Source organism: Mugil cephalus, chromosome 13, assembly GCF_022458985.1.
Source record: "Mugil cephalus isolate CIBA_MC_2020 chromosome 13, CIBA_Mcephalus_1.1, whole genome shotgun sequence".
NCBI lineage: Eukaryota > Metazoa > Chordata > Actinopteri > Mugiliformes > Mugilidae > Mugil > Mugil cephalus.
The window spans coordinates 14,439,101-14,458,863 of NC_061782.1; the positions used below are offsets into that span (position 1 = coordinate 14,439,101).

General features: G+C 42.3%; 1 long non-coding RNA gene across 1 annotated transcript in view; it reads left to right on the top strand.

The window, feature by feature from the left end:
- Positions 1–13,800, top strand: part of LOC125018478 — an 82,220-nt gene extending 68,420 nt beyond the window's left edge. Inside the window, exon 4 of the long non-coding RNA XR_007113952.1 lies at positions 13,564–13,800. This is a non-coding gene — a long non-coding RNA (uncharacterized LOC125018478). The remainder of the gene's footprint in view (positions 1–13,563) is intronic.
- The last annotated feature ends 5,963 nt before the right edge of the window (positions 13,801–19,763 follow it).

The window sequence follows — 19,763 nt, forward strand, 5'->3', positions numbered from 1 at the left end:
ACTAAATAGCACTTCTGCTTCTTTCTGACTTATTGTAGCAGATACTCAACCCCCTCCTTCTGTATATTTAATTGTTCATTTGAAACTGATGTGATGCCTTAAAGCTAATTTTTAAGGTTTTAGATGTTACATACAGTTTAGCTACTATCATGATCAAAACTATAGAAAAGTGCTTCTTAAAAGGATTGACACGTTTCTAAAAAAAAAAAAAAAAAAAAAAACTCACACAACTCCCAGCATCACTGGTCTCCACGACAACTTTGGCCCAGCGCAAGAATGCTTGTAATCTCTTCTGGCGGGGAAGGATCCTGTGGCTCAGGCCGGCTGTGGAGTGGACAGTCCTATTGTTGCTTAAAACCTCAAAGGAGAGAAGGAAGATAGGACGGCAGGCAGGAGGTCGGAAGAAAGAATCAGGAGAAAAAGGGCCGTGGAAGCAGCTAAATATAGTGCAGGGACGGATGGATTAATGGTGTGGAGTTGACGGTAAAGAGCAGGTAGCATCTTCCTCTGAAAACAGCCGCTGTTACCACAGCATCGGCTTCTGACATATTTTCCCTAAATTGTTTTTCTGTTTTGTTTTTTTTCCACTAAAGAATTAGGTGTCAAATTATTTATGTTCCCGCTGACTGTTGATGTTGATAACGTGTTCAGATGTGAAGCGGATATGACTGCGCTCTCGCTGTGGATGATGCGACAGAACAGTGTTTTGTGCCTGTAGAGGGTTAAGGGGGAGGGACCAAGGTTTTTGGAGATTATGCTAAATCAGGGCCAGTTAGAAGAGGGGGTAGAGCAGAAGGCCAGACAAAGACAGAAGAGGATGCTGCCACTGGCATTTAAATGGGCAAGAGGGTGAGGGAAAAAAAAGAAAAAGTAGTAAAAAAAAAAAAAAAGACAAGAGAGAGAGACAAAGCGTGGAGTTTCTCCTCCAAGGCAGACACTTTTTTTCTGGGCTCTTCAAACAGATGCTGAGGCAGATGGTGGTGAATTAACAGAAGATGGGAGAAGAAGAAATGGAAAAGCCTAAAATGGGCCCGTGGAGGGCAGACATTAAAATATTGTGTGTGTGTTTGTGCGTGTGCGCGTTTGTGTGTGTTGGCGAGTGTGCGTGTCTGAGTACACAGGTCCAAAGGAGTGGTTGTTAAATAGTATCTCAGCTGGGAGGACTAAAGAGGATGGGTGGAGGATTCCCAGTCAGAGATAGAGCTCGCGATAATAATCACAGGCGTGAAATTACAATGCTGATATTTGTTGCACCCCAGGGTGTGGCGTGGCGTGGCGTGGCGTGGCGTGGCGTGGCGTGGCGTGGCGTGGCGTGGTGGGGGTACCCGAGCTCGGAGAGGCCACATATCACTGGAGGCCTGCGCTGGCTGGTGGTCATCACTGATCAGAGGAGCGCTTCCTCACACAAACACCTCTGACCACCGTAGAGTCCGAATCAAGACGTTCACCTGTAGGATCTGTATAGGAAAAAATACAAGTCTTGAAATTATTATTAGAGTTAATACTATATGGTTTATTATTTTTTTCAATTCATAGTGGTCGATATGTCAAAAAAATCAGTGAATAAATGAATATGTTGAGTTTTTATTTAGCTGTAGCTCGATGAGTGACATGTTTATTTTCATCCATTTTATTTATTAAATTAATCCAAAGACTTTTATTCTTCGATCAGTTGTTTATTAGTTACAAAGGAATATATGTGCATGTATGTTGATCTTTTGAAGCCATGCTAAGAACAAGGCTAGTGATTGACAGAACTGTATTGTGCCTATGTACAAGCTAAAAACTTGGCCATGGTTACTGGTCTATAAGAGGTTTTATCATGTGAAGCACTTTTTTTATGATTTCAATATAAACCTTATTAAACTGACAAGTGGACAACATTGCAAATGAATTGAACAGGATAATGATAAATTAAGGAGGGCTAAAGGGAACAGTTGTGTGCTTAGTCAGATTCAACACCGGTGGAAAATGTGAATTATTGCATTATGTCAAGTTTCTCTTTGTACAACTGTGCAGACTTATAGACACTTTATTGGCCTGCAAGAGAACAGCTCAACAAAACTTGGTTCAGCAGCGTAGTTGCCAGTGATATTGATATATCACATCATCAAAGCTTGTACCAAAAAGCAGAGACCACAGTGTAACAATTTAAATACTAAAACTATGTTATTTAAGCCTTGCATGGACTCATCTTCATCATATGAAAAGCCATTTGAGTAATGTCAATTATACTAAAATGTCGCTCGCTGAGTTTTTAAACATACATTAACTTAGCTTTTTTCTGCTAACTTCATATCAAGAATGACAGTGAAACATTGAGTAAAGAAACACATTTACAGTACCTGCCTGTTCACCGTGTTCAACGGTGAAATCAGAGGCAGAAAAGTGGCTGGACGTAAGTCAGCACAGATACCTTCTTGGCCATGAGCCAAGCTCTGACAAGATATGACACCCCATTTTCTTCCATTCACTCAGTGAATGGGAGAAAAGAAGCTAATTTTCATGTCCGTCATCCCCTGCTCTTGCCACTGCCTCTGTGAAAGCCACCCCCTCCCCGTCCGCCTCCCGCCATTTCTGGGGTGAAAGTGAAAAGTAGATGTGTTGTCAGGGCAAAACTGATAATGGTTGCGGGACACAGACTGATCCCAATTGCCCTGCTTTCAGCCCCTGCCACCCCTGCGTTCCCCGCCACTAAAGGGTCCACTGACAGATGGGACGGGGCACTGTGGGACAGAGTGCTGATCTGGCATTAAAAAAAAGCCACCAAGTAGGCCCTTTCTTGGCACCAGCGTCATCCATAAATGATTTACTCTTTGGATTATTGCACCCTGTATTCATCAGGTTCTTATACTTTGAACTACATCCTGCTCATGAATTTATGTTGCAATAATAAGTGGCCTTTGAACCCCCAAACTTTTTAATAAGTTTAATATGGTTAATGGCTTTGGGAACTTTGGGATAGGTTCAAAACTAAATTCCAAACTTCAGGAAGAAAGCCAGTAGGTTTTCTTTTCTTTTCTTTTTTGGTTTGAGTGTCTACCGTGCATGGTGGTTATTACCTTATTCAGATAAGCCTCACCTCTCAGCAGAGGGAGAGATAACTCAAGGGATCTATCACCAGAAGGAGCGAAAAGTGAAGGTCATTATAATGTCATCACAAGTTAGCCTGCCGACCCCAAAGTGCCAGAGATTGAATATTGTCCTCGGGAGAGAAGATATAGGACATGAAAGGAAGAGACGAGGGAAAGTTACAGAGAAAAAGAGACACGTTGACAGACAGGAAGTGGGCAGAGGGTGGGAAATGGAAATGGAAATAATAACATATTACAGTAACATATCTATTTAGAACTATGTTGCATAGGAACACGTGATGCATAAGCTGCCTGTTAGAGTTATACCACAGAGAATATGTTGGTAAAGATGCACTTCATCTTCAGACGTGAAAACAACCCTTCTGCTCCGGCACAATCCCAGCAGGGCCTGGTGGGAAATTGCTGTTTTTGCATTTCTGTGTCATTCTTCCACAAGGAATATGGATAACAAATGAAATATTCAGCCCGATTGTCTGATTCATTCCTTTTATTATCCACAAATATCAGGCCGGCAGTCAAAGAATGGCTCGCCTCATCCAGGGGTCTCTTCCCACTTGGGGCCTGACAGCCTATCAAGTCTCCACGCATAAATAGGTCAGGATTGTGTGAGCCGTTCAGTGTGGCATATTTTAACGTTTTCTCCTTGCACAATCACTAAACAGAAATTGTAAATTACCAAGGAGATGTATGGTCGCAAATGCTACAGAATAAACTGCATCAGATCTACATAAGAGCCCGTAGGCCCTTAAATAACAGGATGTTGCTCTTCATCTCTAACATGTCCTTCAGCGTGTGATTTCTGACCGGCAGTGTGGGATTGCGCTGCGGCAAAAGCCCCCGTGTTGTTTGCAAAGCAGGAGAGACAGATGCCCAGTTACACAATGAGATCTCATCAGATATTAGTAATTGACCATTAATGAACTCCCGGTGATAGCCCACTGAGGAATACACACAAGGGCCCTGGGGACCATAGGGCAGCGGGAGAAGGGGCCTCATGGCATTAACATACTCCCAAGGCTACAAGAGGCTTTTTAAATGGCCAATCAATACGGAGCATTAGCTCATCATGCCCTCTGAGGGACCCTGGAGGTGTCTGCTGTGTCCTGAAAGGCAGCACAAAAAAGGGGGAAAGTGTCCTGTCAAGAGCCCTATTCTTTGTTAATGATAAATGTGAGAAACCAAAACGTGAGCTTAAATTTGTTGAGGTAATTTTTTTTTTGTGTGTCGCGCATTGAAAGAGGCTGTGAAAGAGACGCGTCGGCCAAAACCGGAGCTTCCCACCTGTGCTCCTCAGCTCTGAGGCGCCTTCCCAAAGACAAGACAACATCAACATTTTAACCGCTACTGTAAAACCAGGACAAGGGCATCACAAATATCATGTGACATTTACTGTACATATCCCATTAGATAGCTATGAATAAAGCTAGACTTGCTCTGCACCGAGCAGTTTTATTCTTAATTTTCTCATTTGTGTTATATGGCACAATGAAATGGATATCATTACATAGAATAGCACTATCGTACAAATACCGCGCTGTGTCCTTGAAGGCAGCATAATAAATGGTTCATCACTGGCAACCAAATGGCAAGACAAATTTATGGCAGCTGATCTCGTCTCATCATCAGAGCAAAGTACTCAGTAAAATTTCATTGTAACTTCCAGGGAAATAAATAAATTTGCCCCTTGACCTTGAGGGGGGGAAAAAAATCCCCTCCCACCCATCCTGCTGATATGATGGAGCCCTCTCCCACCATCATCACCCCCGCCATCTCTCTCTTTCAATGCGCACCATACATCTTACCTACTTTGGCACTGTGTCCATACATAGATATTAGGCTAAAGATAGGTATCTCACCTTCAGCTCCACACCTCGACCCCCTGAGACGTGTCTCTCTCTGCTTTTGTCTCTGCTGAGACCTCAGGCCCCCTCGAGGAGGAAGGAGGAGAGCAGATCCTCTGGGAGGGAATGAGTGAAGAAAGCATTTAAGAGATGGGACATGTGAGAAATGACAAGAGAGGAATATGCAGAAAGTCTCCCTTTAAATCAAGATAAAGGACAGAAATAGAAAAATAATAGAGGGAACAAACCCCTGGACGCTGGCTCTCTCTAATGGAAACACATGGCTGAGGGCTAAGGTGTTGTCAGCGGTCTGCCTGCGCACACTGACATTCCTGCCTGATAATCTGGCCTGCCATAAAATTAGAATAGCAAATACCCCACTGACAGAGATGCATGCCCTCCCTCTCTTGCGCCACCATAAAAAACTCCAGCCGGTGTCTCAGAACGCCACAAACTTCAATTTAAATTTACAGCGCCGCAAAAGGAGAAGTGATATGCATTCAGAAAATTTTAATAACCTATTAAGTTATGACTTCAATTTCATTTTATGAATATTTTCCTTGGGGAGCGCCGCCATCACCAGAGAAAGACAGAAATTTAAAAAAGATAAATAGTGCCATTAATCTATAACATTTCACTCCCATTATTCTTGAAAATGAGAAGTTATTTTTGCTCAGATCGTCATATAATTAGCTCCTTGCACTTGACTTACAAGCCAGGAAATGACCGAAAATCGGAAGGCTGTCATTTGGCGGGGAATAAAATCATCATTCGTCTTCATACATTGTCTGTCTGACAAGCAGTATTTGAAGTTGATTAGGTTTCAGTAGCTTTATTAATAACAACTGCTGGATCAGAGGGAGGTACGGCGTGCCCTCTATGTCTGGAGAGTGGCACGTCGTGAGATGGAACTGCTGCAAAGGTCAGTAAGTCTGCTTTAATTGGAAAGATCACGAAACTATAAACTCTCCGACGTCATTTATAGTCCAACATCGTGCTTTACTGCATAAACTGGTTTTAAGCTGCAAAACTATTAAACAACTCATCACAACTCCACTTTGTAGAGGGTGAATGTGGGAGTGCAGCAGGGTATAATAGCTTTAATCTGTCTGTTGTTTGTCTCATGGGCATTAAACACCATCTTGATATGAGTGAGACTACAGTGCACACAGGAGGGGGTCCTCATAATATTTAATAGGTCATCAAAGGGAATGGGGGGTAGACTGCTGACATTTGCCTGGATAGTTAGGAGAAACCCCAGGAGTTGTCATATGACTCATTACCAGAGCACAGTCGACTTGGTTGCATCATCGTTCAAAGAGACTGTCTGGCAGAAAAATCATAATCCAACAGATATAACTATTCAAGTCACAATGGTCCCATTAAGTGGCATGACATTTTGATTCTTGTTTCCACCCTGAAAATAGAGACTAATCAGTTAATAAAACTCTATTACCGCCGCCGTGAATGAGATAGTTGCTGCCATTAGTGTGAAAAGCCCTGCGAGTGCGGCGGGCAGAGAGCGCTTCCCACAGACGGAGATCGTGTTGCAGAGATGCAACGCTCCCTGGAGAATCTAACCACCTGCCTCACCGCTAGCTCTGGTCAAAGATTAAAAACGGAAGCCCTACAACTCAAAGGGGATGAAAGGACGTCGTTTGGAGCTGCGAGATTTTCCATAAAAAGAAAAAAAAAAATGAAATGCGGTGACTGGGCCAGCTGCTGACCTCCTCAGGCCTCCTGGACAGCAGGTGTCAGAGGACGAGGATGAGAGCAAAAGTTAATGTGAAAGCCTCTGCCTAGCTTCTACTGTAGCCCCTTGCTATATTTGAATGGACATCAGGAATTCAGCCTTTAGGAAATGTGAGAAGCTTGACGTTTCTGTGCTCTTAGCTCTTGCGTTATGTCAGCTTTGCACATATGTCACATACTTCAGGTTCATTTTATTCTATGGAAGCTGTCGTTTCAGACATATGAAGCATTATGTCCAAAAGTCTGTGTGTAATTTTTCTAACACTGAAAGTTAACGAGCTCAAAAGATCATATCCAGATCCGGTTGTTCTTTTCTTCCAGAGAACAGTCAAAAGTGGCATTGAGATTAGACGTTAGTATTTCTGCATGTGTAGAAACTGGTGGATACATTCAGAACTGTAGATAAATGCATGATGCTGTTTATGGTTAAAAACAATGACACCTCAGCAACAAAAAAAATAAAAATAAAAAAAAACCTGAAGGCACACATGCTAGCTTGTCACTTACATGAATAAACTAAAATCAGTTCACACCTAGATAAAAGCAGGGAAAAAATTTAAAATATATTTTTGAACGAATTTTCCCCATTGAACCCTGTAGTTAAAGTTTTAACAAGGTAGATTTTACAAATTTAATAACATAATAATATAGAGGAATATAGATATAAGTATTTGATCGTGGTTACACGCAATGAGTCTTGACAGTCTTCTGTAAGAAACATAGACACCTCAAAATTCCTCTGTCACATTCAAGACCCCTACAACTTTAAACGACCCCCCCCCATACCCATCCACAAAACAAAGGTAGAACACTTAAATGCCCCCCACACATTGATTCCTCTCCCGAGGGCCCAAACCAATTTCTCTTGTTTTCAGACGCTCTCTCTCCCTGAACCTGCAGTGGCCATCAAAGACATTCATCCATCCGCCCGGGATGACTATGACTGATATAGCCACCAAACGATCAATTTGTATTTTCTCTCCTTTTCCTCCTCCTTCCTTTTCCTCGCGCGCCTTTCTTTCCCCCTTTCTCTTCTCTTTCTCTGGGCCCCCTTCACTTCATTCTTTTGCTGTTTTGTTGATGTGCAGAATATGATGAAAAAGTGAGAGTGCAGATTGCTTTGACACGGTGGCATGTGAGAGTAACAACGCAATCGCTATTTGACCTTGGAGAACAACTCGCTCACGTGTTCATCCGTCTGGATTTTTGACACGTGTAACTTTTCACGCCAGTGAAAGCCCACAGATCATCCATGCAAACTTAACGTAGTAATTCTTTATCTGCGCGATTCGATTCTGCAAGCTGTTTGGTCCCCGGCATGCTGAGCCACTGACAAAGAATAACCTCAAAAACTGCACTGTAAGTTAATTCAGAGCGGCTTTAGCATGCCTGATTTGTTCAGTGGTATATGTCTCTCCTTCATTCATTAAGCTATAATTGGACGTGATTCTCATCCAGGAATGCAGCATCCTCAGATTCCTCCCAGGCAACCAAGGTGATGATGACAGTGCTAGAAAGAGCTGTTAATCCATCTTGTAATTGCACCGAGCAGATTGCAGGGTTGGACGTGTCTGTGAAAAGGCTGCAGAGAAACATTTGTCACCAGACGTGAACAATAGCAGGCATTATGTCTTTGAGTGTATCAGCGTGTGCGATGATAGCTTTTGTATGGATTTATGTGGCGCCGCGTGCGCGGAGTTAAATGAAAGCGTCGTTTGTGTATTTGATTCTGGTGTTAGGGCGGGAATATATGTGTCTGCGGCCGCATGGTAATGCGAACGTTGTTTGTGTGCGTGTGGCGGGGTCCCTTTTCCTTGCCATTCACAGACAATTTGTAAGGCCGGCTGTTGAAGTCAGGCCGAAGCCGGCGGAACAGCTGGAGCCCCTCCGTGATTGATAAACGTGCCGGCAAGAACTTCATCTCCCCCTGAATGAAGACAAAGGCCCCACAATGCTCAGCCAGTGTGTTACGCCTGCCTGTCGTTAAGTGTGGACCGTGGACCTTCCCTGGTCCTCAGCTGGGGGAGTCGAGGTGCCAAGAGGGAGGTCAGGACCCAAACTAATTACCATTTTATGACAAAACGGTTCTTTTGTCGTGGTTATATAATTGATTTACCTTTCAGGGGGGAGATCATTATGAAGTGGCTTTGGGAGGTTGGGATTAAAAGGAGGCAAAGGGGGATTAGCTTCAGTCGTACATGTTCTCAATGTCATAACGGTGGCCCCAAACACGTGCGTCTACAGTTCTAAATACAGAAGTTGTAGCACCTCAGTTAAAGGGAAAATAACACATTTAGATCAGCATAATGAAGAAAACGCGAAATTACCACGGCTGCAAAAAAAAAAAAAAAAAGCTGTGGAATATTGAAACTCTAAAAGAATCACTGACCCCAGTGATGAGTGTGCATATACCACGAGCACCGACCATGAGACAGACGGTCAAATCTTCATCAATTGAAAATGATTAAAAACATATTACCATGTTTTATTGATTCTAACAGATACTACGTTTCCCAGAGACAGATTTTAACAGAGACACGCTGAGAGGTCCGCTGCCTCTGTGTCGTAAACTTTTGCCTAGTTTGTGACCCATGCAGGACCAGGTCAGTGAGTCAGAGCAGGACCAGCTCTGTCAAAGTCACCAAGGGCTGATAATTGTTACATTTGCTGTGATGAATACCACACTATACCACATGCTGTGCTGGCAATATGTGTTGTGGCGTTTCGATTTTCCATTTTATGTCATCTCTCGACTCGGCGTCTTTGATAAGAGCTGGCCATCGCACAATGTTTATTGTCGCTTCAGAAGGCCCTTACTCATTTATCTGCTTGAAACATTATTTGCGTGGAACCTCCTACTTGCAATCATTTCACACTGTGTGAAACAAATGAGGTTTTGTGCTCCTAACTTTCTTCGTTTGACTCAGAGAGCAATGTAGCCTGCGTACATCCATCCCTGACCTATTTAATGGCTGGGTTCTGTTGAAGACCCGCCGCACAAATTGAAAAGTTTTCAGTCGCTAAGTGAAATGTATGGCTCTGCCTCCAGTCCAGAAAAATTGGGGATTGTTCTATTTTAATTCCAAACTCAATTTCAGACATCCTCCGCGAGACAAAGTGGATTTCAGGCCCGTGCTTGTTGACATTTCAACTGCCAGGACACACGACGAATGAGTGAATATTGATGAACGCGAGAGATGCACCCAGGCCATTTATTTATTTTTTTTTCTGTTATTGTTGGTGTGGAGGTGGGGAGAAGAGGAGATAGGAGGCGCCCCTCTGGGTCCCCCGGGAGTGAGGAACCCCTCTCCATATTCAGAATATTCCCTATGAAGTTCAGAAAGAGATATCAATCTCACTTTGAGGCTCTGGGCCTTCATTTGTTTGTGAGAGATGCGGAGCGCTGCTCAGATGACTGTGCCAATTCTTCAAATCCCACTTACAGTAGGAGTTCACACAAACGCGCACGGCACACACTGCAGAGCATCTGCCACTTTCCCCAGCCTCTGTGTCCCACACATCATAGCAGTGGAGTGTGCTGTGGCACTCTGAGGTCTTGATTGAGAAAACAGTTGCAGCTCTGTCGGCTGCTGAGAGTTAAGAATAAAAAAAACAAAAACAAAAAAAACACTGAGACTGCTTGGGAATAAGCAACACAGCAGCATATAGCATATTGGATAAATGGGGTATTTTTCCCCTACATACCGTTGTTTAGGAAAAAGGAATCAGAGGAGTGAGAGAGAGAAAGACAGAACATCACATGGCTAGTTGGTTGGTAAGCCACTGACCTTTAAGCACTCTTTAGTTTAGACATCAAGAAGGTGGAAACTGGGTCAGCATGAGCACAACACTGTTGGCACGATTTTACTTTAATTTTCTTATAAATGAAATGAATTCCTACTGTAAGGGCCATGAATATTCCTTCCAGTCTGGTCTGTTCTGATCGAAATGAGACATCTTTGCTCTGACTGGCTGTCCTGGGGAAAGACAAGTTTCCATTTTAATGTTGCGAAAAGTGTATTGCGTGGCTGCGTTGTTGTCATTGGCTGTGTCGTTACATTTAAATCGCACAGTTTTTCCTCATGTGTTCACTTGTTGTCTAAGATGGAAGGGTTGCTTTCCCTAATCCGGAGCTCTGGGCTCATAGTCATGATTAGAAGGACAATCAGAGTGTGTCATGTGTGTGTCATGTTGCCTCAGCGGAACATTACGCTGTTGCTCCTTGTGTAGATGTGACATTTTTAGCTACTGAAAGCCAGAAGGGCCAATAATGAATCTAAGAAGTGAAATAATTACATGCATCCCTGCAAATACAACCATTGTTCCCCTCTGTGAACACGTCCTCTCTGGATCTCCATGGTGGGCTTGGAGTATCCTCATGCAGTCAACGCATCACTGTAACCAGCAACTGGCAATTTATAAAACAGCAGTTAATTGTTTCTTATGGGTTTTAGATTCACGTCCAGTACATTCATCACATCTTATACTGGATATTTTTCCTTATTTCCTCAGAACTGTGCTTTTCTGTCTGCCTTGGTGTCCCTTTGCACCTCTCTCCTAAAGACAACATTGTGTCAGGTGTCCAACCTGGCTGTGGTTTGGTTTTAGCAAGGCAATGGGCCATGCAGGCCTTTTTTCCCCCACAGTGGGATTCTGAGTGGAGTCTTTGCCCTCACATGCGTTCAGTTGGGCCTGCTTTACCAACACTATTGATTGCAGGTGATGTTCTGGACTCAGTCCAGCTGACCTCGAAGGGGAGTTAGATACATCATTGTCCGAAGCGGAACCTCTAGAGACCGGACAGAAGCAAGCACACGTGTTAAGCAGTCTGACTTTGTCCAGGGACTGCATCTGCTACAGCTTTGGACACATGCCTCTCAGCTGCTTAGCATAAACCCAGAGCATGAGATTCAGTGGTGAAAGCGAGACTGTATGCTCCACAGACAAACGCTCGTGTTTCCGCCGCTGTGTTATTTGAATGACCGTCCGTGCATCACACATTCCTCAACTTCTTCACCTTTTCCTTTTGCATGCTAATTAGAAATCTTAATATGCAATCATGTTAACAATGGGTCTAATTTGCGCTCCGTGCCTCTTTGTTTCTTACACACCTCACAGCAATTGATGGATATCCAATGAGACGCAGAGTCCCTGCCAACGGGAGTTGCTCTGCAGCTTGTGACACATCGCTGAGGCTGGGGGGAAGTACGCCTTAAATTAATTAACATCGGACCTCTTGTAGCTGTTCACTTCTGTAAACAAACATTTTAATATGCAGTGATTAATTAAATCTGCCAAGCTTCTCTGCCCCTCCCATAGATCTTCCTTCACTCTCACTTTTCCCGTCTTGTTAAAGAGTTTATTATGTGCTGTGTGAGATTCACAACTTTGTCTGGCAACATCACTTCGAGTCGCAACGTTCAACTGTGGCAACGGCGAGTGTTATCAGATTTCTAATATCACATCTGCATCCAGAACTCCCATATCATGAACGCAGAAAGCTATATAAGGAGCAACTGTTACATGGCACTTGTGAGGAATGGACCAATAAATCGTACATTGCAGCAGCCCTACCCTCTTTAATAGCTTCTAGGTTCTGGCTGTGAGAGAACAAAAAGAAAGGCAGGAAAAAAAAAAGGAGAAAGCCTCTTGGGCTACTTTGACCGACTGCAATGAATAATGTTTGGCCTGACAGATAGTCACAAATGTTTGTTTTTGACATTCAATATACTGTACTTGTCTACTATGAGAGTGTGCGTCTTATTTTATGGTCCAATAAGGATGTCTTCATGAAATAAATCGTATTTATTTTTTATTATTTGTGAATTTGAAATGTTTTATTTAGTCAACCATGATCAAAGTTTTCTACCTTTAAACGACGCAAAGCATGACTGCGCTATAAGTGTAGTCGTCCTCAAAACAGATACATGAAACCAGAGGAGTAGTTGTACATAGTAATTCTATATACAAGTAAACAAGCATTAAGCAGGATCTGCAGGTAGACTCCACCACAACACAGCGTCTGTGGATTAAGATTTATTTGGCAAGATTCCTTAGTCAAGATAAATAAATTCAAACACTTCAGCAAATCCCCCAAATTATCTACAGTGAATACTTTTGCATTTATCACGTATGAAAAAAAAAATAAAATAAAAAAAAACGAGTTTATGGAAATCCACATCAGCAGGGAATGGATGCCGAGACTCAAGGGGCATCACTGCACAGGTAAGCTGCTTTTGGAGGGTTCATGTAAATCCTAAAGTCCAAAAGTCAATTACTGGGGCATCTCAAGCGTGTGTTACTGAAAGACTCTGATGTTTTATTGAAGAGAGGCTTTAATTCATCGGGCTTCTCAGCTCCCTTTCATGCAGCTTGGAGAGGGAGAGCGCGGTACCTCCTTCAGATGGCCAGTGTCATATATCACACACACACATAGAAAGAGAGAGAGAGAGAACACACACTAATGTCCAAAAACAACTCTCAGGTGGTCTGCTTCACTCCACTGACCAGACCATTACCCCCCTACACACGCACACACGCACACACACACACACAGCCCTCTCAGACAAGACCACACAGACTAAACAAGAAACTCATCCGTTCAGTCTTGTGCTCTCTGTGCACAATTATCGGCATTTCAAACAAGATCATAACAAATTATAATAACAGAAAAAAAATTAATAATATCACAACCACCCAGTCACCTTACTTTTGATATAATCCACAGCACCTTGGTAGCTCATTACATCACAGCTGGTTTGATAGTTTGAGAAGGTGGGAGATGGTGTTTTACTCTGGCACTCCTGCCTGCTGATCACAGCGCGACTCTGTGCTTTATCCCCACTGGAATATTAATAAACAAATATTCTTCGCAGGTTGACACAGTGTCATCGGAACAGAACGAGGACTCTGCCTGTCTCTAATGTCTCCACAGCTGGAATTAAGGCTCATGGTGGCAGTGCCCAGAGTAAGGCAAGCCGACAGCTTATTTTTTTCCCCCGTGATTAGCCAAACTGTGCTGCTCATATACAAATGGAAATGGGATGTGCATGAGTGTCCCCCTCTCCTCACCCTCTCTCTCCCATCTGTCAAGACAATAGATTTTAATCTTTAATCCATGAGCAGCCATTGAATACTGGGAAATTACAAATTACAGATGTTTTACTGTTCCTCTTTTTTTCACGATCTCCTTGTCTCCCTGTTCGGGCCCTTCAGCTACCTGCTATCACGCCGCACAAAGGTGTTCGCACACAAACAAACGTGTGCAGCGGAGAGACGGAGCGGCACACGCACGCACAGAAGCACGCACATTTCACACACTCATTCTGTGCCATCGTGGTACCATATGACACTGTCATCATTTGGTAATTAAACCCTTGCTGGCTTTAAATATGAAAAGCTGGCAAGAGTTGATGATGATGATACTGGCTGTCGCTCAGCCCAGATTTCCAGCAAACCATCCAGACACCAGGCAGGCAACATATTGTCGCATTGTTGTCTTCGTTTGCCTGTCCGTTTACCCCCTCAGATAAAAAAGAAGAAACCAGATATGATATTTGACCGTTCGTGTGCGGTTTAGGAGCATGATAATAAAGTGAAGGGAAAGGTAACGTAAGGGAGAAAAAAAATGCCACGAAAAAATAAAAAGAGGGACAGATATCTGTCTGTCCACTGGTGTGATAAATGATGGGCACAGCCTGGTGCATGGAGTTACAGTGGCCTCTGAGTGGGGAGAGGGAGGTGTTGCCAGGGAGAGATGTGGGGGTGAGTGGGGGGGGGGCATGAAGGGTGAAGGGAGGGACGTTTATTTAATGTTCAGCTCATGAGCAAGTGGGACACTATTTTTAAAAAACGGAGGAGGAGGGGTGGCGGTGGCGGCAAGTGTGTTGGTGTGGGTTTGAGGATGAAGGGTGGAAGTGCAGGTGAGAACTTTGGGCGTCCGGGGAGAGGGGACAGGAAGAGAGGACATGCCGCCCCCCCCCCCCCCCCCCACTCCATCCCCCTTTTACTTCCACCACCCACACACACACACATACACACACACTCCCACCCACCCCTTCTGCCCCCTAGCAATCTTGGACAGAGTAGATACTGTTGACCAGTCTAATGGACTACGCCATAAGATCTCTCTTCCCCCCTCACAACACCGTCCAACCAAAATCACTCCTCTCCTTCAATTTTCAATCTGCCTCTCCTGCAGACTCCGGTCATAACCCGTAAATGTGGTGTGTGGCTCTGAGAAGAGCTTAGGTTCCATTACTGACAGCCCACACAGCTTTATGGCCATTTAAGATCCTCGATTTGGGTTCCTCCCATTCGGATATTCCTGCAGACCCCTAGTGTGTCGCTCCAATAGATAGAGGAAGAGGAAAAAAATGATTAAGACCATTAATGTCAAGATTACCAAGGCTGGAAATGTATTTTTGATACTCGCGGCAATAAACAAAAACACTTTGGACTATTGTGTGTCTGTAAATTAAGTCACATGTTGGCTGTCTGTTATAAAATATATATGTGTGTATATATACGTATATATATATATGTGTGTGTGTGTGTATATATATTTGTTTGTTTATATAAAGACTTTCTACAGAACGTAAGAATAATTAACCATTTTATTTCCAGACATTCTGCTTTATATTTGCACTTCATTCATATGCATTTCTTTCTCGGTCACATTTTAAGTAATATAATAATATATTTCCTATATACATGTGCATATGCAAGTCAATAAAAAAGATAATGATTTGCACTTGTCACGATGGCCTGATATCATCTCAGCTGCAAAGTAGGCTCCTGTTTAAATGACATTTTAAGTGAGGAACAGATCTTTTCCAGCTGAGTATAAAGTGTTCCGTAATATCCATTACTGGTCTTTGGTCCAGTGGCAGTCTTATTGCCATTTCTGAACTTCAAGCACTGTAAAGAGTCTTATAACACAAAATGTTTGTTAAATAGCCGATAGAGAAGCTATAATCTTTTAATGTTGGATTTTATAGCTTTACCACGCTCTGCCGTTCTTGTGGATATTGTAATATTGCATTTTTACTGGTTATTCATCTGTTAATGTTCCAGTTACTAAGTTTTATTCTCTCCCTTATACATCTTTTTTTGTGTGTGTGCGTGTGTCCTCTTACCCCGTTAAACACACACAGAGAAAGTTTCCTGTGTGAAGTTTGTCAGACCTCTTGATTTAGTTTGGTTTTGAATGGGCAGCTGAAAGATACCATCAGCTATTGAAAAATCGATTGAGATGAAGAATTAATAATTGACACCACGGTACTGTATTCCCCCCTCCCCTTCCTCTTTCTGTGCGTGTGTCACAGAGAGAGAGAAAGGCCTGCCTAGTCACAAAAATTTAGCAAAACATTGTTATCGATTTTGATGTTGACATATTTCAAGTTTGCACCCTTTCTTTTCCAAATAAATATAAAAAATTTAACATTTATTATTTTATTTTTTTTAAAGTAATATTCCAAACTAAAAAGACACAACATGTAAATAAACTTTATATGGATCAATTTAAAGGTGTCAAATTTAAATAAATAAATAAATTGAACGCACGGCAGAAACTTTGAAATATGATGGTTTATAGATGTTTAACTTCAGGGTGAAACTGTAGAAAGTGCAGCAAACTAAAAACCTAATTGTTTGCACATTAAAGGCAAGTTTTGCTGTTCCTTTTAATTCAGCACCTGCAACGCTGTGTTCTTTGATTTCTGTTTTCTCCTCTTCCTTTATCAATCCCTAGCTCATTGGAGCAGGGTTGCTTCCTCTTTTTGTTGTCGCCTAAACCGTTTAGTTTTGGATGATCGGTCAAAGATTCTGACAACCAGCGGGGAGAGGCACGACGCCCAGCCGGGGAGGGAGCGCAGGAGGCCGGACAGATCTACTGGGCTGCATCGGGGAGACGCACCATTAGACAAGGGAGAGCCATGCCTCACAGCGCGGGTCGATCAGGTAAGGATTTCTCCCTCTGCCTCACGCTAATGTCAGTGTTTGTTTGCAGGTATGTTGTGCAGGACTGGACTGTGTGGCGGGTGTATGTAGCGTTCCGCCTATTTATTCATCAGTCTTTTTATTTCACGTTATTATTTTTGAAGAATAAGACAGACCTTTCTGCGCTTTTATTGTTAAAATGTAGGTATTTACACAATCTTTTGTGTTATCTTGTAATGTAAGAAATTATTGTGAGAATATTATATATTTCTAAAATCATTATTATTATTAAAATATGTATTATTGTTATTATTGTTGCTATTATTAGTATTGTTATTACAATTATTATTAATATTATTGCATAAATTATCCATTACAGTCTATTATCGTCACCTATATTCTGTGGGCTGTAATTGAAAACATAGATCACAATCCAATTCACCTCTCAATTTTGGGTTTAGATGGGAAGATCAATGGAAAACAGTTGTAATGATCTAATTAATTATGGCAAAATTAAAAGCGAGTACAAAATCAATCTGTGGTGGTGTCGAGAATGGAGTCAAATTGATATCCATCTGCTCCCGTTATAAAGCACATGAATAAGCAATCTATGGACGCAGCTGATATCCTGCAGTTTGGCATAGCCTACCCATATGGCTTTGGGGTGTCAGGAGACACCAAATCGTTTTGGGACGAGGCACGCTATGATGCTGGTGTTAAAATATATCCAGGGGGAGATATTTACAGAATCAGTTTTGTAAAATTGTCTTAAAAAATAAAAAAATAATAATAATAATATTAATTTTAAAAGTAGTCTGTTAAGTGCACCTATCAGGTGAGTTTTATCAGTACTTATTTCACTGACACAAGGATGTCCTCGTTGGGATGGGAAGGAAAGCTGGATGGAGTTGCAGTGTGTGACACATTAAATTAAATCAGCCTTTCACAAATGCTTGCACTGGACGACATTTAAGTTAACAAGCTTACGCTCAGCGTGCAACGTGCAGAGAGCTGCAGAGGGTTCCTAAATTTAGTTTCAAGTGAATAAATACGTCAAATGAGAAACAAACACATTTGTAATCATATTCACGGTGTTAGATGCTAGAGAGTGCACATGCAGTTTGCAGCTTCCACGAAAAGATTTTTTCTGTTAAATAAGTATTACCTGATGAATGATTTGAGATGGGTAATCAGCTGACTTTTAATGTTTGAGGACTCCTGGATCGTCTGAACCAGCAGGGAGATGAGAGCAGTATCGATTGTTGACCTGAGCGTGCGTAACAGACCATATGTTTCAAAAAGCGGAAGGAAAGGATTTGTAGCTATTGTCCTATGTGGAAATTCACCACCCTTTACTGTCTCTATATTTTTATGAAAATGTGTTATTATCATTATTATAAATGGAGATATATATATTTTTAAAAGGATACATTTTCCCATTTTCCCCGAATTAGTAAATGAAACAGCAGACAGGCCTATACAGTCTTGACGTATATGTTTCGAAAGCTGAAACGTTATTGTAATTGTAATTTTAAATGTGAATGAAATATTTTAAAATCAGCTGTTCTTCTGGTGTGTGTGACAACTGATCAGAGGCTCTTTATGATGTCACGCAGGCGGAGAAAAAAAAATCGAAAACAATAATTGCAGCAGGTCCTCGGTGAGCGTTCTTGTAAAAGGGGTGAAGTCGGGACTAACAGTTTCTTAATTATCGCGCCGTTTGTTTTTGCTGTATTCCTGTGACACGGGGACGTCGCCGTATAGCAGCGCAGAGAGAGGTACGGGGGGCAAATAGGGGTGTTGTGGGCGAAATAGCAGCAGCTTTGGGGCAAAAGTGCACTGACGTGTGAAATTACAGCCCATGGTGCTACATATTGTACCAGAAGCTCCCTCCCCAAAAAATGCAGAAACAAAAAAAGAAAAAAAAAAGAAAAGAGGAATCGTCCTCAAACTTGTCCAGAGGGCAAGCCGGACCCCACACGAATCCGCGTGCTATGAAGTCCGCAAAACCTCTAAATAACAACTAAAAATTATTGTAGCTGTTGTGCTACTGCTTTACTTGCAGATGCAGGGAGATTGCGGCTGCTGGGGAACTCCACTATTAGAAACACATAAACACTGAGAAACTATCAAAAATATTTATATATATTTGAATATTATTGCGTCGCCATTCTGCATTAAGATAAAAAAATGGGAAGAAAATAGCTTATCTATATGGCACATCAATCATAGAAATTTAAAAGTTCATACCGCAGCCCGTTTAAGTCTCACAATGTGTAAATCTCCTTTAATTGGATGTTTTCCCTGTTTGTTTTTCTATTGGATTGAGTTCTAACGGAAGAGATTAGGAGTGCATAATTCACAGTAGTCTTACCATCAACCTTTGACCCCAGCCAGCCTCGGCAGCATCAGCCTACCTGCCTGCCTGCCCGCATGAGCACAGCGGGCTGCGTAACCTACTGTATGAGCGCCATCTACAGCGCGGTGCTGCACACAGGCGGCGAGTATAGTGGTGGTGGTGGTGGTGGTGATGATGATGGTTGTGATGATGATGATGGCCTACTGACTGGCTCTGCTTCTGCAAACTGCGGACGCACACCTCCGCATGACCACACACACACACACACACACAAAAATACTGTCTAGACATTAACCAACTTTTTTTTGTTAATGAAATCAAATCTGGTTAGTGTTTCGCAAATACCACTTTTAAAAGTGTTGCTTCATATTTAATTATAGGACCAGGATGCTTAAAAAAAAATAAAAATGAATGCAATAAAAACCATAGTGCAAAACATCTTTCCATTTCTGTTTCATGTTTGCAAAAAAAACCTAAATAGAATGCTATACTAAACTCACAATGTGTGTTATTGGGCCACGGTGCCCCCTAAAGTTAGTTTAGTCTGATCTTTTTTTAATTTGCAAGAGCATTTGGGGAATGTATGAATATATAATTAATTGTTTTAAATATTTGTTTTAGGCTCTACAGCAAAAAATCTTCCCCGAATCTCATCAAGTGTTTTTATTGGGTCTCATTCATGGGAACGTGCGAGGAGCAAGGCTTTAAACAACACACACCAGCCTGACAGTGCTTTACCTCTCTTCTCCCCCCTGCCTTTAATTTCCTTGATTCTTC